A 17,995-nucleotide genomic window follows, 5' to 3' on the forward strand; every position below is an offset into this window, starting at 1 on the left:
TTGTAATTTACATATATTGAACATATCAACATAGTTTAAGGGTGGCGGTATGTTGAGTTCATTTAAACATGTTGTGTTGTGTACTTAACATGTTGAGCTTATGCAAATATGATAACATAAAGGCTAAAATGCAAATATACACAGTTGCATTCTTTCATTCTCTTTGATTGTATCGTTTGTAACTTCCAATAATTAGTTAATAAGAACTAGTAAAATGACTTTGACATTGATCGTGTGCTTTTCAACTGGCTTACATTGCCGCTGCCTAAAATAATTAGAATTTGTGAAATTACGCGCATTTTAGCGCTTATACAACCGCCAGAGTCACTAAATAATATTCTGTATAACTTAGTGGTTATTAATTAGAAGTTTTACTTTCAAGCATTAAAGCTAAATTACCGAAAACCCACCCGCTTATTATTTGGAAACTTGAAGCAACCGCAACAAAAACTTATTTATTAGGGTGTGCTTGCAGGCACGCCAACGTAATTGTAGAATCTGTCCATGCTATCAGTGGACAGCGAAAATCCTTCCAACTATATGTGACAGCCTTAACCAATTGTGAGGACCAAATAAAACCTCATTAATTTGGCCCACACAAAACGACCCCACAACATATTTAACACAGCATTAACACAACAGCCAGTCACAAAAGGCCCTAGCATCACGACAAACCAACAAGTCTCAGCAACACAATTAACGATCACAACACTTGAGAGCAACACGACAAACTAACAAGTCTCAGCAACGCAACGAGCGGTCGCAACATTTAACAGCGACACTGTAACCATGGCTAGCACCAAACACAACAATAATAAAAGGAGCAATACAGCAGCACAGGAGTTAGTACGCGAGGAGCTATCGTCGTGACCGGAGCCACCAGTGAAGCGTACTTCGAATGTGTCGGTTGTAACACAAGAGAGATCGTTTCATAGAAGTGAGTCGGGGCTTCAAATAGTGAATGTGTCGGTTTTACCACCAAACACCGCTTGAGACTTCGTTCACACTTGCGTAGGCAAAGGGCCCCCACAGTAACGCGCACCGAACAGGTGACGTTCGCTCGCCTACGCCGACGTCAACCGCGCCGCGGCGCCTCAGTAATACAAGTAGGCGCCGACGCAAAGCGCGGCAAAGCATCGCCTCAGCAATACAAGTGGACACCGACGCAAGGCACGGCAGAGCATCGCCTCAGCAATACAAGTGGACGCCGATGCAAGGCGCGGCAGAGCATCGCCCATCAATACAAGTGGACACCGACGCAAGGCGCGGCAGAGCATCGCCTCAGCAATACAAGTGGACGCCGTTGCAAGGCGCGGCAGAGCATCGCCTGAGCAACAAAAGTTGACGCCGATGCGAGGCGTGGCAAAGTATCGCCTCAACCATACAATCAGACGCCGGCGCAACGCGTGGCAGAGCATCGCCCAGCAATACAAGTAGACGCCAACACAAGGCACGACAGAGCACCGCTGCAGAGAGAGACGCCGACATAAGGGGTGACAGGGCACAGACTCCACATACTAACGGGATCAATTTAACGGAATACAGCTGGACAGTTAAGGCCCGCCACCACATTCGAGGATACAGCAAGATAATCTAAGTAAATTTGCAAATGAGGTATACAAACTTGTTTTCTTTTATATTGTATTATTTAAGCAGTCAATGAATAAAATGAAGTATTTTATTAAATAGATTTGCAAGGTGCCCCTTAAATACAAATTTATTGTAAACGAACCCCGGACAAGGCGAGTTTACCCCAGAAATTATTTAAGAATCAACGGGTTCACGGAAAAGCTCGTTACAATTGGCGCCCGAGCAGGGCGCTGCAAATCGTACAACGTCAGAAGGAACATTCCTGACTAGAAACCTAACCGTAAAATGGCCGAACAGATTGATACCACGTGGTTAAACAACATTTCAAAGCAGCTGATATCCAACACAAAGGAATTGAGTATTGAGCAGACAGGCACCACCCGGGAGATCCGAAAGCGCATTGCACCACTGGCTTCGAAAGTAAATGTTGACTCGGTATTACACGCAAAATGTTTATCCCTAGAAGCCGTTTATAAGGAAACTACAGACAGGAGTGACTTAAAGGAGGTAAAGACACCGATTTCGTCGTACGGAGGGGGAACCATGAACATCGCCGATAGACCAGCAGAGCAAGATCAGTTCGCGTTTCCTCCCAGGAACACAGCACCCCCACAACAGTACTTATCATCAGAAATGGCGGTATCATCCAGCGGTATATTTCAGACACCTCCACGGAATACGCAACCCGCGCAACCGTACTTACCAGCGGGAATAACGGTACCAGCCGTCAATTATAGATCTCAGGTAACTCAAGCACCGACCGTTATGTTCGCACCCATCATCGACCAAGTGCAGAAGTGGTCAGTTAAGTACGACGGTGGACGGGATCCGTTAGCGTTCATCGAGCGGCTAGAGGAGTTAGCCGAAGTGTACGCGCTAAACGTGGATCTCCTACCAAAAACCATGCCCAAGCTACTAGGGGACACCGCGATACAATAGTATCGCAATAATAATGCGCACTGGGAAAAGTGGACAAGCTTCAAACAGGATTTCTTATGTTTCTTCCTGCCAGTCAGGTATTTAGAGCGTCTAGAGGACGACATCCGCCAACGAAGGCAGTATAACAAGGAGAAGTGCAAGGATTACGTGCTAGCGATACAGAGCTTGACGAGACACGCAGGATATACCAGCGAACAGCGGATGGAACGAATCTTCCGTAATAGCCACCCCGCTTACATACTATACATCCATCGGAGGGACTTCACCAATCTCGCAGAACTCTTAACCCTTGCCGAGGAATACGAGAGCAGACATGAGGACTATCAAAGACCATCAGGCGGAAATCGCCGCGAAGTTACGCGACACATGGCAGGTGACACGACCTTGTTATCACCACCGAAACCTGCACCTCCTCCACTGCCACCACCATCGAACATACCGCACCGCACGCCTCCAGGCAATCAGAGATTCGACCCCAACAACGTATGTAGGAGGTACGGTGAAGAAGGACACTACGCCAATAGATGCCGAAACCCACGGAAAGTTTTTGCTGGGAGTGTGGCCTCAGTGATATACGCACAATCGAATGCTGCCGTCGACATCAGGGAAAGGACAGAGGGATTCACGAAGAACAATGCGCAGTGAGCCCAAGGAACCCAGCGCCGAATCGGCAGTAGTAATGTACCAAGAGCATGGCCCCCTTTACGCCGTAGCCAGGCTCGGCGCGGAATAAGCCGAAGCGGCCTTCGATACAGGGGTATCGAGAAGTTTCGTTTCGAGCAGCCTTGCAGAACGTGTGGTAAACTCTGGGAGCGCAGAAATGGTGTGGCCATCAAAATAACGATGGCAAACGGGACTAGCACCACAATCTTCGACGCCATAAGCACTGAGGTACGCCTCGGAGAAGCGTCACATCACACAGTTTTACACGTCATGCCCGGAGCAATCGACGACATCATACTGGGCCTAAATACGCTAGGGAGAATGGGAGCCACCATATCCTGCGAAGGAGGTCAACTCGCGCTATCCAGGCCAGTCACGCAGCATACATTGCCACCAGCCGAGCCGACGCAGATCACGGAGGAGGTGACGCCACCAGGCGAGGACAACAATAACATAGGTGATAGGATCAACAGGATCAACGGTGTCTACGATGAGGACGAGGCGGAACGAGTGCGCGGTTTTCTGGCAAAAGAACTCCGAAAATTCGAGAGCATGAGTGGGGTGACGACAAAAGCCGAGCACAAGATTATCCTGACGGACGACCGCCCTATCAAGCAACGTTACTTCCCACACAACCCAGCTATGCAGACCGTCATCAACAACGAAGATGACGAATTACTTCAGAAAGGATGCATCGAGCCATCCTGTAGCCCACACAGTGCACCAATCGTACTAGCCAAGAAGAAAAACGGGAAGTGGAGTTTATGCGTAGATTATCTGCAGCTCAACGCCCGATCCGTACAACATATACTGGACAAACTACGACGAGCGAATTACATCAGCAGCTTGGACTTGAAAAATGGCCACTGGCAAATACAACTGGAGCCCCAGAGCCGTCCCTACACAGCTTTCAGGGTGCCGGAACGTGAGTTATTCCAGTGGCGCGTTATGCCATTCGGCCTGCACGCCGCACCTGCAACATTTCAAAGAGCGCTAGATCAGGTTATTGGGCCGGAGATAGAACCCTACGCTTTCGCATACCTCGTTGACATAATCATCACAGGATCCACCTTGGAGAAGCACATTCGAAACTTGAAAGAAGTAATGATACGATTGCAGTGCGCCAACCTCAGAATATGCGATACCTAGGACACGTAGTAAGCGACAGAAGAATTCACACCGACATCGAGAAAGTTGCAGCCATCAAAGACCTAAAAGCACCAACGAACACGAAAGAGGTGTCTCAATATCTCGGTATAGCATCTTGGTACCGACGGTTCGTACACGACTTCGCCGCGATCAGCCAGCCACTCACAACCCTGCTGAAAAAAGGGCAAACACTGGAAGTGGGGGGCCGAACAAGGTCTCGAGGTCTTAAAGCAAAAACTCACGGCAGCACCGATACTTGCCTGTCCGAACTCCACCAAGATCTTCACCTTACAAACGGACGCAAGCAATGTCGGGCTGGGCGCCGTATTGACGAAGAACTTGGAAAGCGGAGAACGCGTGATCGCCTACGCCAGCAGGAAACTCAACAAGGCGGAAACCAACTACTCGCCCACCGAGAAGGAATGCCTCGCGATTGTCTGGGGAATACGCAAGATGAGGCCATACTTGGAAGGGTACCGATTCAAGGTAATCGCGGACCATATGTCCCTGAATTGGATAAACTCCATCGAAAGCCCATCCGTCCGTATAGCACGTTGGGCCTTGGAACTTCAGCAACACACTTTCGACATCGAGTACAGGAAAGGAAAGCTGATCCTGGTAGCGAACGCACTATCACGACAGCCACTGGAGGCCCTACGACTGGCAACGACAACAGAGCGGTCATGCAAGTGGTGGCACAAGCGCGTGAACGAAGTGAGCACTAACCCCGAGAAATAATCTTACTACATAATACAATATGGACAATAGTACCGCCATATTCCCTGCCGGTCACACGATGAAGAAGCGGTCCCTTGAAAATTTTGTGTACCCAAACCACAGTGACAACGAGTATTTGAAGAAACCATCTATATATCCAAAGCGCTAGACACATGGGCACCCGCCGGAAGGTAGCGCGGATTGCCAACCGGTACTACTCGCCCGGCATGTTTCGGGACATCAGCCGATACGTACGACAGTGCGAGTCTTACCAGAAATACAAGGTAGCACAGCAAAAGCCGGTTGGATAGATGCTCACACAGGTGGCCCAAGAATCATTCGCCAAGGTATGCGTCGATTTCGTCGGAACACTCCCACGATCCACACACGGGAACACGATGCTATAAGTATTTTTCGACCGCTTCAGCAAATGGGTGGAACTGATCAACATGAGACGTGCTACAGCAGAGGGCCTTCGCCGCACATGTGAGGCCCACACAAAACGACCACACAACATATTTAACACAGCAATACAACAAGGGCCAGTCACAAAAGCCCTAGCAACACGACAAACCAACAAAGCTCAGCAACACAACTAGCTATCACAACACTTAATAGCAACACGACAAGCTAACAAGTCTCAGCAACACAACGAGGGGTCGCAACATTTAACAGCAACACGGTAACCATTGCAACGCAACCATTTGTGCTAGCAACACCAAACACAACAACCATAAAAGGAGCGACACAGCAGCACAGGAGTTAGTTAGCACGGAGCTGTGGTCGTGACCAGAGCTACCAGTGAAGCGTACCTCTAATTTGTCGGTTGTACCACCAAGAGAGATCGTTTCATAGGAGTGAGTCGGGGCTTCAATTAGTGAATGTGTCGGTTGTACCACCAAACACCGCTTGAGACTTCGTTCACACCCGCGTAGGCAAAGGCCCCCCCCCCCCCCCCCCAAACAGAGACGCGCACCCGCGAAGAGGTGACGTCCGCTCGCCGACGTCGACCGCGCCGTGGCGCAAGGCGTGGTAGAGCATCGCCCATTAATACAAGTGGACGCCGACGTAAGGCGCGGCAGAGCATCGCCTCAGCAAAACAAGCCGACGCCGACGCAAAGCGCGGCAGAAAATCGCCCAGCAATACAAGTGGACGCCGACGCAAGGCGCGGCAGAGCATCGCCTCAGCAATACAAGTGGACGCCGAAGCAAGACACGGCAGAGCACCGCCTCAGCAATACAAGTAGATGCCGACGCAAGGTGTGGCAGAGCATCGCCCAGCAATAAAAGTGGACGCCGTCGCAAGACGCGGCAGATCATAGCCTCAGCAATTCAAGCAGACGCCGGCGCAAGGCGTGGCAAAACATCGCTCAGCAATACAAATAGACGGCAACACAAGGCACGACAAAGCACCACGGCAGAGAGAGACGCCGACATAAAGCGTGACAGGGCACAGACGCCACATACTAACGGGATCCATCTAACGAAATACGGCTGGACCGTTAAGGCCCGCTACCACAGTCGAGGATACCGCAAGATAATCTAAGTGAATTTGCAAATGAAGTATGGAAACACGTTTTCTTTTATAATGTATTATTTAAACAGTCAATGAATAAAGTAAAGTATTCTATTAAATCGATTTGCAGGATGCCCCCTAAATACAAATTTATTGCAAACGGACCCCGGACACGGCGAGTATACCCTAGCAATTATTAAAGAAGCAACGGGGCCACGGAAAAGCTTCGTTACACAATTTTGCGGTGAGATGTGCAGCGCACAACTGGAGACGAGATAATGTTGTTGTTTTTAGCGGGGCGACATTAGTCTTTGAAGAAATTAAGACGACTGTGATGTGACCATCCTCATGTACAGTGCGGACGTATATGACGGCGTCATAGGCACGCTCGGAAGCGTCGACGAAAACGTGCAACTCTGTAAATGAGTATTTTGTTCCGACTCCGACCCAACGGTTGACCTTAAGGTCAGATAAGTGTTGTAATTCCGTGCGATGATCAAGCCACACCTTGGCTATCGTATCTGGTACTGATTCATCCCATCCAGTATTGGAATGCCATATATCCTGAAACAAAATTTTCGACCTAATTGTTGCGGGTGCAAGTAGACTCGATGGATCAAAAAGTTTGCTGGCATCGGCCAGAAATGCTCTCTTGGTTAAGACGCGGGGCGGAGAAATAGAAAATGTACCATATACCAAATTAGTCCAAGAGCTTGTACATTGTTGCCATCTACGGTGTAGTGCGATATGTTCTTGGATTCACTAGCGATAGTCTAATTTAACTCCGTACAATTTGACGCCAACTTCCTTAATTCGAACCCACCTTCTCGCAGAATATCGGACACATTCCGCTGCAATGCCCTGAGCTCCGACTTGCTAGACGCATCTGTGAGAAGGTCGTCGTGTTTATCCGAAGCACAGACTTGTCGATACATTTTTGCAACGTCTGCAGTTACTGCGTACTCATGTATCTTAAAGCGCAAAAGAATTGAGTTCAAGTCTTCTTGTAATTGTTTACCAACATAAATAGCATCATTGAGCGATTTCCCGGTTGTGGTTTTAGCAGACGCGTTAAACACAACTCGCAATTTTGCCCTGACGCTTGAACTTTTTAACAGCAGCATGGCGTGGCATGTAATAGGCATCTTTGTTCGTTTCAGGCGCGACCTCCATATGACGCATTTCAAGTAATTTCTGCATGAATTCGTTATAGCGTGTCCACTACTTCTGGTCACCGGCGAGTCTGCGCTCCATTCGTAAGAGGTTTAGCATGGCGAGATCTCTTGATTCACCTAACGGTACGTCGACCTTGGGTGGTAACTCCACTACAAAGCGACCGTCCGGATTTCTAGTATGTGTAGATTCAAAATGCTCCTCGTAGTACCCTTCCTCGTGGGTTAGATATCTTGTTTGCGGTGCTTCTTCAAGTTCCCACCATCTAGCTAATGCTCTGTCTAAATTTACATCACAGTGCAACGATTGTATATGGTTTGCAGGTGGAACAGATGTATCTACGTTTCCACACAACTTCCAGCCGAAGATGTTCTTTTGTATTATTGGCGTACCAGGTGGGCCTTTACGCAGCTCAGTTAAAATGAGTCGATCCATGTAGTCCATGCAAACTAAGATGTCTCCAAGACCGGGTTCCATATAGTGAGGGTCAGCTAAAAACAATCCCTTGATGTGTGGCCATTCAGGAACGCTATGCGATGGCAAATCGCCCGTAATCTTTTGAAGAATGAATGCATTGATGGCGTAGCATTCGCTTGAATGTCTCGAGGAAAGCAGTAATGACGTCTCGCCCTTACAACAACCACCCTGAAGAGCGCAAATTCCCGTTACACATATGGACGAAGATTTTCGAGTTAAACATAGACGTTGTATGCATGCCTCAGTTACGAATGTGGCGTGAGAACATGAATCGAGTAGTAATTGAGCATTCTGCAATCGATCAGCAGAATCCCGTAGCTTTACTAGGGCGGTCCTTTTGTGTTGTAGGCATTGGGTTGACTTTGGAAATAAGGCAAGCGGAAGCGGATGTAAATGCGGTTTGCGGGGGATAGCTAGCGGCGAGTAGCTGCAGCTTTGCGGGGTGAGTCGGCGACGTGAGAAGAGGTAGATGCTTCTGGCGAATTGTGGAGCAACGTATGGTGTCGCTGCCGACATATTCGGCAGGAAGACGCGCTATTGCAGCGTTCTTAAAATTCCCCGTACTTAAACAGTTAAGCAAGCCTTGAACTCTTTGACGAATTTTGATCTAGCATAGGCTACGGAAATTTTCACAAGAATAGATTTTGTGACCTGCGTTACAATATGTACAAGGCGTTGGATGTGCCGTGGCATGAAAAGATTTTGCTGATTTACCCACTGATTTTGTGTGTTGGGCTTTCCTGTCGATAATTGAGTTGCCGGCGTTGATATCATCGCTAACGAGCGACATCTTATTTCCAGAAACGCTGAAAGATCTTCGAAGGTAGGACGATCGTCGCTAGTGAGCGAGAGCTCCCACTGTTTGCGATTTCAAAGGAAAGTTTGTGTACAATTTCATGGACTAGCCAATCATCCCAAAAATCTACTGGTCGCCTTGAAGCCGTAAGTTGCCTTATGTGTTCTTGAAATGCATTCAACACACTCTTAACAGAGTCAGCAGTGTCAGTTGTCGCATTACGTATCTCTGCGGTGGCTCGAAGGTGCACTTCGCTCGCATAACTTTATATCGCGACTTTAGTAGATTCCATGTCTCTGTATAGTTGGCATCGCAAATTTTAAGACCGCTGATAATGCTAAGAGCATCACCCTTTAAAAAGCCACGTAAATAGTGTAGCTTTTGACCACCTGACAATGAAGTATTAGAATCTACGAGAGTACAAAAGGCGTCGTAGAAAGCGACCCACTCCGTGGAATCACGAGCGAAGGTTCGTAGTTCTATTTTAGGTAGTTTAATTTATGCAGATACAGTAGCATGCGGGTTTGGGGGATTAGCAACGGATTCGTTCCTACACTTCTGTACGCGCTTGAAATTTGCTAACGCTGTAGCGTATCAGGTCTCGGCCTGGATGAGCGCGTTCTGTTCGACCTCGATGTTATTGGCACCACAAGAAATGTCGACCTCATCTTGGGCTATATTAAATCTTACCCACTGCTCACTTAATAACTGAAGATAGCTTTCGACATTATCCAAATCTTGTACCTTTTGAAAGAATTTAGTACGAAGTTGCGCGTTTTGACAAACGCTGACATTTTTATGTGTAGGTTAAATTTTCAAGTTTTAGTTAAATAGATTTTGCAGGGTGTAAATTAACAACGCAGATTCTTTAATTTGGATTTTGCGGAGGATTATAAAATTAATAAAACGCAGATATTCACTGCAAAGTGTTTTTATAATATGTATTAAAAAGCAATGATGTTTTAATTGTCGAATTACATGTACAAATTTTGTCAGGGACCATGCGGAAATGTTAACACTAGAAATTTTGGGGTTTATATTTGCGGTTTGGATGTACGTATGTTGTATGCGTGTTGAGCGATTCGGCTCCGAAAGACCCTTCAGAAAAAACAGACAAAAATGATCTCGAATTTTGACTGCATACGCAGTCGCTTCAATTTAAAATTGGGAATTTACAGAAATTTCTAAAAATTTCTCGAATTCTCAAAATTTTCTTTGCTATTTTCTAAATTTTTCGAAAACATTTTCGCAATTGTTTAAATTAAAAAAAAATTTCGCATTTTAAATTTTTTAAAAATTAACCGACGACATGCATTCAAAAGGTACTACAAGTTTGAAAATACCCTAGGTTAGGTTAGGTTGACCTGGCCGGTCCATGAGGACCTCCCATAGACTGAATAAGTCCGTAGTTTTACCAGAAGTTTGTTTTAACGACCAAACTGAAAAACCCTATCTAAAACCAGGACCAATGTTATAAAATAACTCCGTCCTCTTGGCAAATACTAGAAGCTTCCTAGGACTTAAGCCACTTGCTGCTTCTAGATCTGACAGCTGTATCACTCCTAATAGCTGGAGTTTTAGCCTGGCAAGCGCAGGCCACGAGCTTAGAACGTGCTCGATCGTTTCCTCCTCCAGCCTGCACTTCCTACCTCTGCTATCACTGACCGAGCCTAATTTAAAGGCATGTGACGCCAGAAGGCAGTGTATAGTCAGAATACTCGTCATGAGTCTACAGTCTTCTCTTTTTAATGATAGAAGCAACTTTGTTAGTCTCTGGTTGTAAGACCTACACATAATCGCCTTTCCTGCTTGGTCGACCATGTGCATCTGTCGCCTTCGCTTAATCTAGCCCAATCTAATTGGGACGTCCTATGCCATGCGGTGTCTGCCGATTTGCCTTTGGTGTACGCATGTTGTGTTGTGGAGAGCAGCTTTTCATCCACTTTGGATTTTATGTACACATCTATCAGCCTCTCAAATGTTTTGAGCAGAAATGACGTTAAGCTAATGGGTCTATAATCTGTGGGATCTTCACCGCCTTTAGTAGGAAAGCTACACGAGCAGTTCTCCAAGAGTTCGGTACATGATTCAGTCTTATGCACCCATCGAATATTATTTTAAATCATTCCACGAACGCCCTACTTGAGACTTGTAGCATGGCCGGGAATATACCATCTGGGCCCGGCGATTTAAACTTAGAAAACGTCTTCACTGCCCACTCGATCTTGGTATCGGTCACCAAGCCCGACACTACTAGCTCCGTGATCGAAGTGTGAGTGATGACTGCTGGTTCTTCTATATCGTCTCCCGATGGGAAATGTGTGTCGAAGAGCACCTCAAGGGATTCCTCACAATTATGTAACCATTCCCCGTTCTCTTTCTTTATTAGTCCCTGGACTATGTTTCCCCTTGCTAGGACTTTTTTCAACCGTGCTGTTTCGCTGGAGCACTCTATGTCCGTAAAGAAACTTTATCATGAGATTCTCTTCACATTGGAAATTTCACGCTTGTATATCCTCAGTAGATCCCTGCACTCGTCCCGACATGCTTCGCTTTCCGCGGTCTTTGCTAGCTTAAACATTTCTTATAGCTGTTTTCTTAGAAGACTCTGCTCATTGCTCCACCATGGCGGATTCGCTTTTCCTCTGAATCTTCTTAGAGGGCAAGCTTTGTTATACGCAGTCGTAAGCGTCCTTGTTAGGAATTCATTAGACTCCTGCAGTTCCCCCACATTGGCAACCTCTTTGGGTTGTCCCAGTTTTGTTTCTACCTGTTTCTGGAATTTAGCCCAGTTTGTTGACCTAGGGTTTCTAAAGGTTCCTCCCTTCTCTACCCTCTTTAGGGGGATGCTAAAGCTGATATACGCAAGGTCGGAGAAGGATGGTCTATCAAGAAACATCCAATCATACCAGGATATATCACGCTCGGAGCTCAGTGTAATACTCAGAACATTGCTGGATGTTGGACCAATGTATGTAGGGATATTTCCCCTGTTGGCTATCTGCAAATTGGTTTGCAGGATGTAACAAAATAGAGATTTGCCTTTCTCGCTCGTATCTGTTCCTCCCCACGCATTGTGGAGCCCATTTGCATCTGCACCTATGACCAACCGCCCTTTGCGCCCTTCCTCCTGTACTAGCTTTTTGCACTCCATCGGTGGAACCTCCGCAGCATGAGCCATTTTGCAGGATGCCAGGATAATTCCTGCTTATTATTTTGCTCAACGGCCACCACTACGAGGTCCTCAGTAGTGTAATTAGGCAGCATATATGAATGCAGCTGTTAGCTTACCGTTACTACAGCTCGCACCCATTTGCGCAAAACCTGCGCGCGCTAAGTGCATAAACCTTTCCTTCTGATGAGAGCCACGGCTCCTGGATCAGCGCTACGTAAAACAAACCTTCCTCAAGTGTTAGGAGGAGTTCGCTCGACGCCACTTTACTGTGTTGGAGGTTTTTCTCTAGGACTCGCAGCACCATTGGGCTGTTTGTCACCCTCCAGCACCTTCGTCGTGACGTCGTCGTTCTCCCCTTACCCTTTTGGTTTAGAGTATTCGAGGCCCCCTTCAGCCTCTAGTAACTGTTGTGCCGGGTGTTCCTCTGTGCGAGTCACGACACCATTTGGCGGTTTGTCCTCTTCTACCTCTTCTAACACCTTCGTGGTGACGTCGGCTACCTCCACCTGTTTTTTTTTCTCTCAGACTTTTGAGGTCCTTTTCGACTTCGCCTACCTCTAGTGTGTTAGGATTTTTATCCTCTGGACTTCTTTTGCTGAGTCGCATGTAAATTTTTCCTGTGCCAAAAGGCATTTTGCGAAGCTGTCTGTACAATATATCCTCCGCCTGTTTGTTTATTTGGAAGATTTAGAACTGACCTTCCTCCGTAGGCCGAGATACAGTAAGTAGAAGTCGCAGTGTATCCTCCGACTTCATCACGCATGGTATACAAATTTTATCTAAAGTAGTTGGTACCTAAGCGTTAACGTGTTTCAACTGAACTAGTCCAAATATGGTTCAACAAAGAGCTGAAATCTTTAAAAATTAAAGAATTGCGTTCCCTCAAGCTGTATAAGAAGACGGGTTCACACTCTGACTAATTGAAGTACTCTATATTGCGCCATAAATATTTTGAATTACACAAAAAATGTTGCAATACCTATCTCTGTACGATGAAAAAGAAAATAACTTGCAATCCGAAAGCTTTCTATGATTTCGTAAACTCTAAACGTAGGGTTAAAGGGTTTCCTTCTGGTATGAAATACCGTGATGACTTCACTAACGACGATCAAGACATTGCAAACTTCTTTGCACAATTTTTCAATTCCAACTATTCCGCTGAATTAATTTCTTTGTCTAATGAATACCCGTATCAACTTAAATCAGTTAACGCAATTAATATTCCAGCAATATCTCCTGAGGGGTTTTTTTCACATTTAACGTTTTTGAAGGAATCTTACAAATACGGTCCTGACCTTATTCCAACTTGTTTTCTTAAAAAAAGCGCTGAATATATTTATCAGCCCCTAACTGACTTATTAAATATGTCCCTAAAGCATGGCGCTTTTACTGCTGCTTGGAAGGAATCTTTTCTTATACCCCTTCATAAAAACGGCAGTAGGTCGTGTGTAGAAAATTATGGAGGAATTGCAAAATTGTCTGCCATCCCAAAGGTATTTGAAGCCATTGTTACTAATCAGCTAACATTTTCCATTTCTACGTTGATTACAGATTCACAGCACGGGTTCTGTAAAGGTAAATCTACCATTACCAACCTATTTGAATTCACAACTCGTACAATCCCCATTGTCATGTAATCTTCCTGCAATTTAACATGCAGCCGATCCATCTCGTTAAGGCTGGATGTACTTTAATGTAATTAAGACCATCTATAATAGCCCATTTAGAAACATTATTGAAAGCCCCGGCAATGTCTAAGAAGACTCCTAGAGCATATTCCTTATATTCCAGGGCTTTCTCTATGCTTATTACCTCCCTATGCAATGCGGTGTCTTCCGACTTGCCTTTGGTGTACGAATGTTGTGTTGTGGAGGGATGCTTTTCATCCACGTTGGACTTTATGTAAGTTAAGTCACAATGACCACCCATGTAGTTCGATCTGCTTTCTGATGCACTCTATAGCATCACGAGTACAATACATAACGTCATCACCTTGACTTGCAGTGTAGGAGTAGGTGATGCACTCTTTAACATCACGAGTAGAACACTTCGCGACATCAACATCACTTGCAATGTAAGAATAAGTGATGCACAGTTTGACGTCACGAGTACAACACTGCGTCATCATCATCACTTGCAATGTAAGATTAAGTGATGCACAATTTAACATCACTAGTACAATACTTAACGGCATAGCCATCTCTTGCAATGTAAGAGTGGGTTATTGCTGGGAGAGCTATCTGTTTGTATGATAACGGCCATTTCTTATTGGAATTCTTTCTCATTATGATAATAATGTTCACCGAATAGAGTATAATGTTTGCGGTGAACATCGTTGACTTCTGGGAGAGTATAATGCATGGTAGAATAGAGTAAGCTAGCGGTAACCTCAGTATTTTTGTATAATGTTTGTTTCATAGCGAAAACCAGTTTCTTGTTACAGCAGAGAGCAAGTAAGCGGTAGGCCAATTCTTATTGGAATTCTTTCTGATTAGATTTTGGTTGCAATTTGAATGTGAAGGTCGTGCGCTACGATATATGTAGTATTAGTATCAGTAGACCCTGTTTGAATTAATAAATAAAACTATTTTAAAAATTAAATAAAATATTATAATTGGCGCCCAAACGTGAAACTCGAGAAGTTTTAAAACTTTGAAATTGATACTCATGGTGGAAAAAAGCTGTCCACAAATAATTAATTGGACTGATTGCAACAAATTCTAAAAGAAGATATTAACTTTCGACCTTTGGTGACATTGGAAAAAATTACTACAATTTACATATAACGGTGAAGTACAGTAAACTAAGCCGAAATTAAATGAGACTACCTTGGATGACATCTGAAGGGCAAACTAATTACGGCTACCTAGCAACGGTTCTTGAGAAACCACGTTTATATTGACTACCATATTAATCATATCAAAATAACAGCATGTAAGTGATATGCTCAGTATTTTTTAAGAAACATTTAAATAGTTAGAAAAATCATAACTCTATTTCAATACGTTATTGAATTTTTTCCTGATTTTTCTTTTTTAAATATTTTCTAAATTTTTTCCCATTAAACTAATACGTATTCGCTTATGTAACAAACCTTTAAAACTGAGTTTTGTACTTGAAGTTTATGTGCGACTCTGAACTAGCCCACCTTTTTGACAAATTAGTTTTAAAAGACAAAAACGAAATTAGTATGGACACTACCGAGCTGACGGCTATTGTTACGGCAGCGGTATCAGCTGCACTAAAATCACAGAAAGAAGATTTTGATAAAAAATTATACGACTTGACTAAGAAGTTTGCTACTACGCTGACCGAAAACGTAGAACCCTTTGAAGAGGTGACAATTGTAGGAAATGTCCATTGCGACGAAACACTTGACCTTGTCAAATCGTTGCCCGAGTTTGACGGCAAACAAGAGCATTATGTTTCATGGAGGCAAGCGGCGCACATAGCCTACAAACTATATGAGAGGTATGACGGAAGTGCAAAGCACTATCAAGCGGTCGCAATAATTAGGAACAAAATTAGGGGCCCTGCATACACAGCCCTAGCTTCCTTTAATACTGTATTAAATTTCAAAGCCATAATAGCTAGGCTAGACTTTACCTATGCTGATAAAAGACCCGTTTATCTTATCGAACAAGAACTTAGTACTTTAAGGCAAGGGATTCTGACGATTTTAAAATTCTATGACGAAGTGGAGAGAAAGCTCACTCTGCTTACCAATAAAACAATAATCACCTACGAAAGCCCCCTAGCGAATTCAATAAATGAAAAATACAGAATGGATGCGTTACCCGTTTTCATTTCTGGATTGAGAAAACCTCTTTGTGACATATTATTTTCTTCACGGCCAACTGACTTACCGTCTGCTTTGGCACTTGCTCAGGAGCTAGACGCGAATCACGAACGCTACACGTTCGCGACACATTTTGCAAGGCGTTATCAGCTAGAATATTTAAACAACCATAAAAATCCCCATTACCATAATAATTACTATAGACAGCAAAAACATAGATCTATTCACAACAATAGACAGGAGAGATCCGATCCTATGGATGTAGATCCGTCAACGTCTCGCTTCCGTCGCTCATCGAATTATGTGCTCAAAAATCCACCGAACCAGACCCTAGAGCATACTAAACCAAACAATTTCCAGAGTTCTAAACAAAGACAATTTCCACAAAATCCTGGAAATCAAATACCGCAAGCTAAGCGCCGGTCCGATTTCGATAGGAGTACTGGGCCTAAAATTCAAAGAATAAATCACATTACACAAGATAATGCTGATAAAGTTTCTTACGATGAAAAAGTAGAAAACGAAATTGAGGATATTGCGGAAGAGATAAATTTTTTAGGGAAAGGACCCTGCTCCCTTGGGTTAGCAGAACAATAGGGACCGAGCAGAAAGTTATAAAAATGTTAATAGATACTGGGGCTTCAAAAAGCTATATAAGGCCCTTTAAAGAGCTAAATAGAATTGCGCCATTAGCAAAACCGTTTTTAGTTAAGTCAGTTCATGGCGAGACTAAAGTAAGTAAAAAGTGTAAAATAAACTTATTCGGTATAAATACTGATTTTGTTATATTACCAATTCTGAACAATTTTGATGCTATAATCGGGCTTGACCTGCTTACGCAGGTTAATGCCATAGTCGACCTGAAGAAAGGTGAAATTAATCACGACTTTGGAAAAGAAAGGTTATTATTTACTAAATGTGAAAACATACATATTTTACAAGTTCAACATGATAATGTACCGCTCGCAGTGAAAACCGAGTTTTTAAAAATGATTGGGAAACGATCAAACGCGTTTGCTGATCCAAACGAGTCTTTACCATATAATACGAACGTAGTCGCAACTATTCGTACAAAACATGAAGATCCCATTTATTCTAGGTTTTACCCATACCCATTAGGTGTTGCGGATTTTGTGAAAAATGAAGTAAAAGAACTTCTACATAATGGCATTATTAGACCTTCCAGATCCCCATACAATAATCCAATTTGGGTCGTAGACAAAAAAGGGTTTGACGAGTTAGGCAACAGGAAGAAACGCTTGGTTGTAGATTTTCTAAAGTTAAATGAAGTTACCATTGACGACAAATATCCAATACCAAATGTAATGTCGATATTGTCTAACATGGGTCAGTCACAATATTTTTCAACGATTGATTTAAAATCGGGTTTCCACCAAATCGAACTTGCAGAACGAGATAGAGAGAAAACGGCTTTTTCTGTAAGCAACGGAAAATATGAATTTTGCAGACTACCGTTCGGCCTAAAAAACGCTCCTAGCATATTCCAGAGGGCTATAGACGATGTGCTAAGGGAGCAAATAGGTAAAATCTGCTATGTTTACGTAGACGATGTTATAATATTTTCAAAAACGAAAGAACAACACATTGAAGACGTGAACTGGGTTCTAAAAAGCTTATATGATGCCAACATGAGGGTATCGGTAGAAAAGTCCCAATTTTTTAAAAATGAAATCGAATATCTGGGGTTTGTTGTATCAAGGGGAGGCATTAAAACATGCCAAGACAAGGTACATACAATGCTAAACTTCCCGGCCCCCGAAAATTTATACAGCTTAAGATCATTCCTAGGACTGGCAAGCTATTATAGGTGCTTCATTAAAGACTTTGCCAGCATAGCCAAACCTCTGGCCGACATCCTAAAAGGTGAAAACGGAAAAATCAGTGCTAATCAGTCAAAAAAAGTAAAAATAACATTAAACTCTTTACAGTTCCAAGCTTTTGATAAATTGAAACGTATTTTGATATCTGAAGATGTAATGC

This window comes from Eurosta solidaginis, chromosome X, assembly GCF_040869045.1.
Source record: "Eurosta solidaginis isolate ZX-2024a chromosome X, ASM4086904v1, whole genome shotgun sequence".
NCBI classification, from domain to species: Eukaryota; Metazoa; Arthropoda; class Insecta; order Diptera; family Tephritidae; genus Eurosta; species Eurosta solidaginis.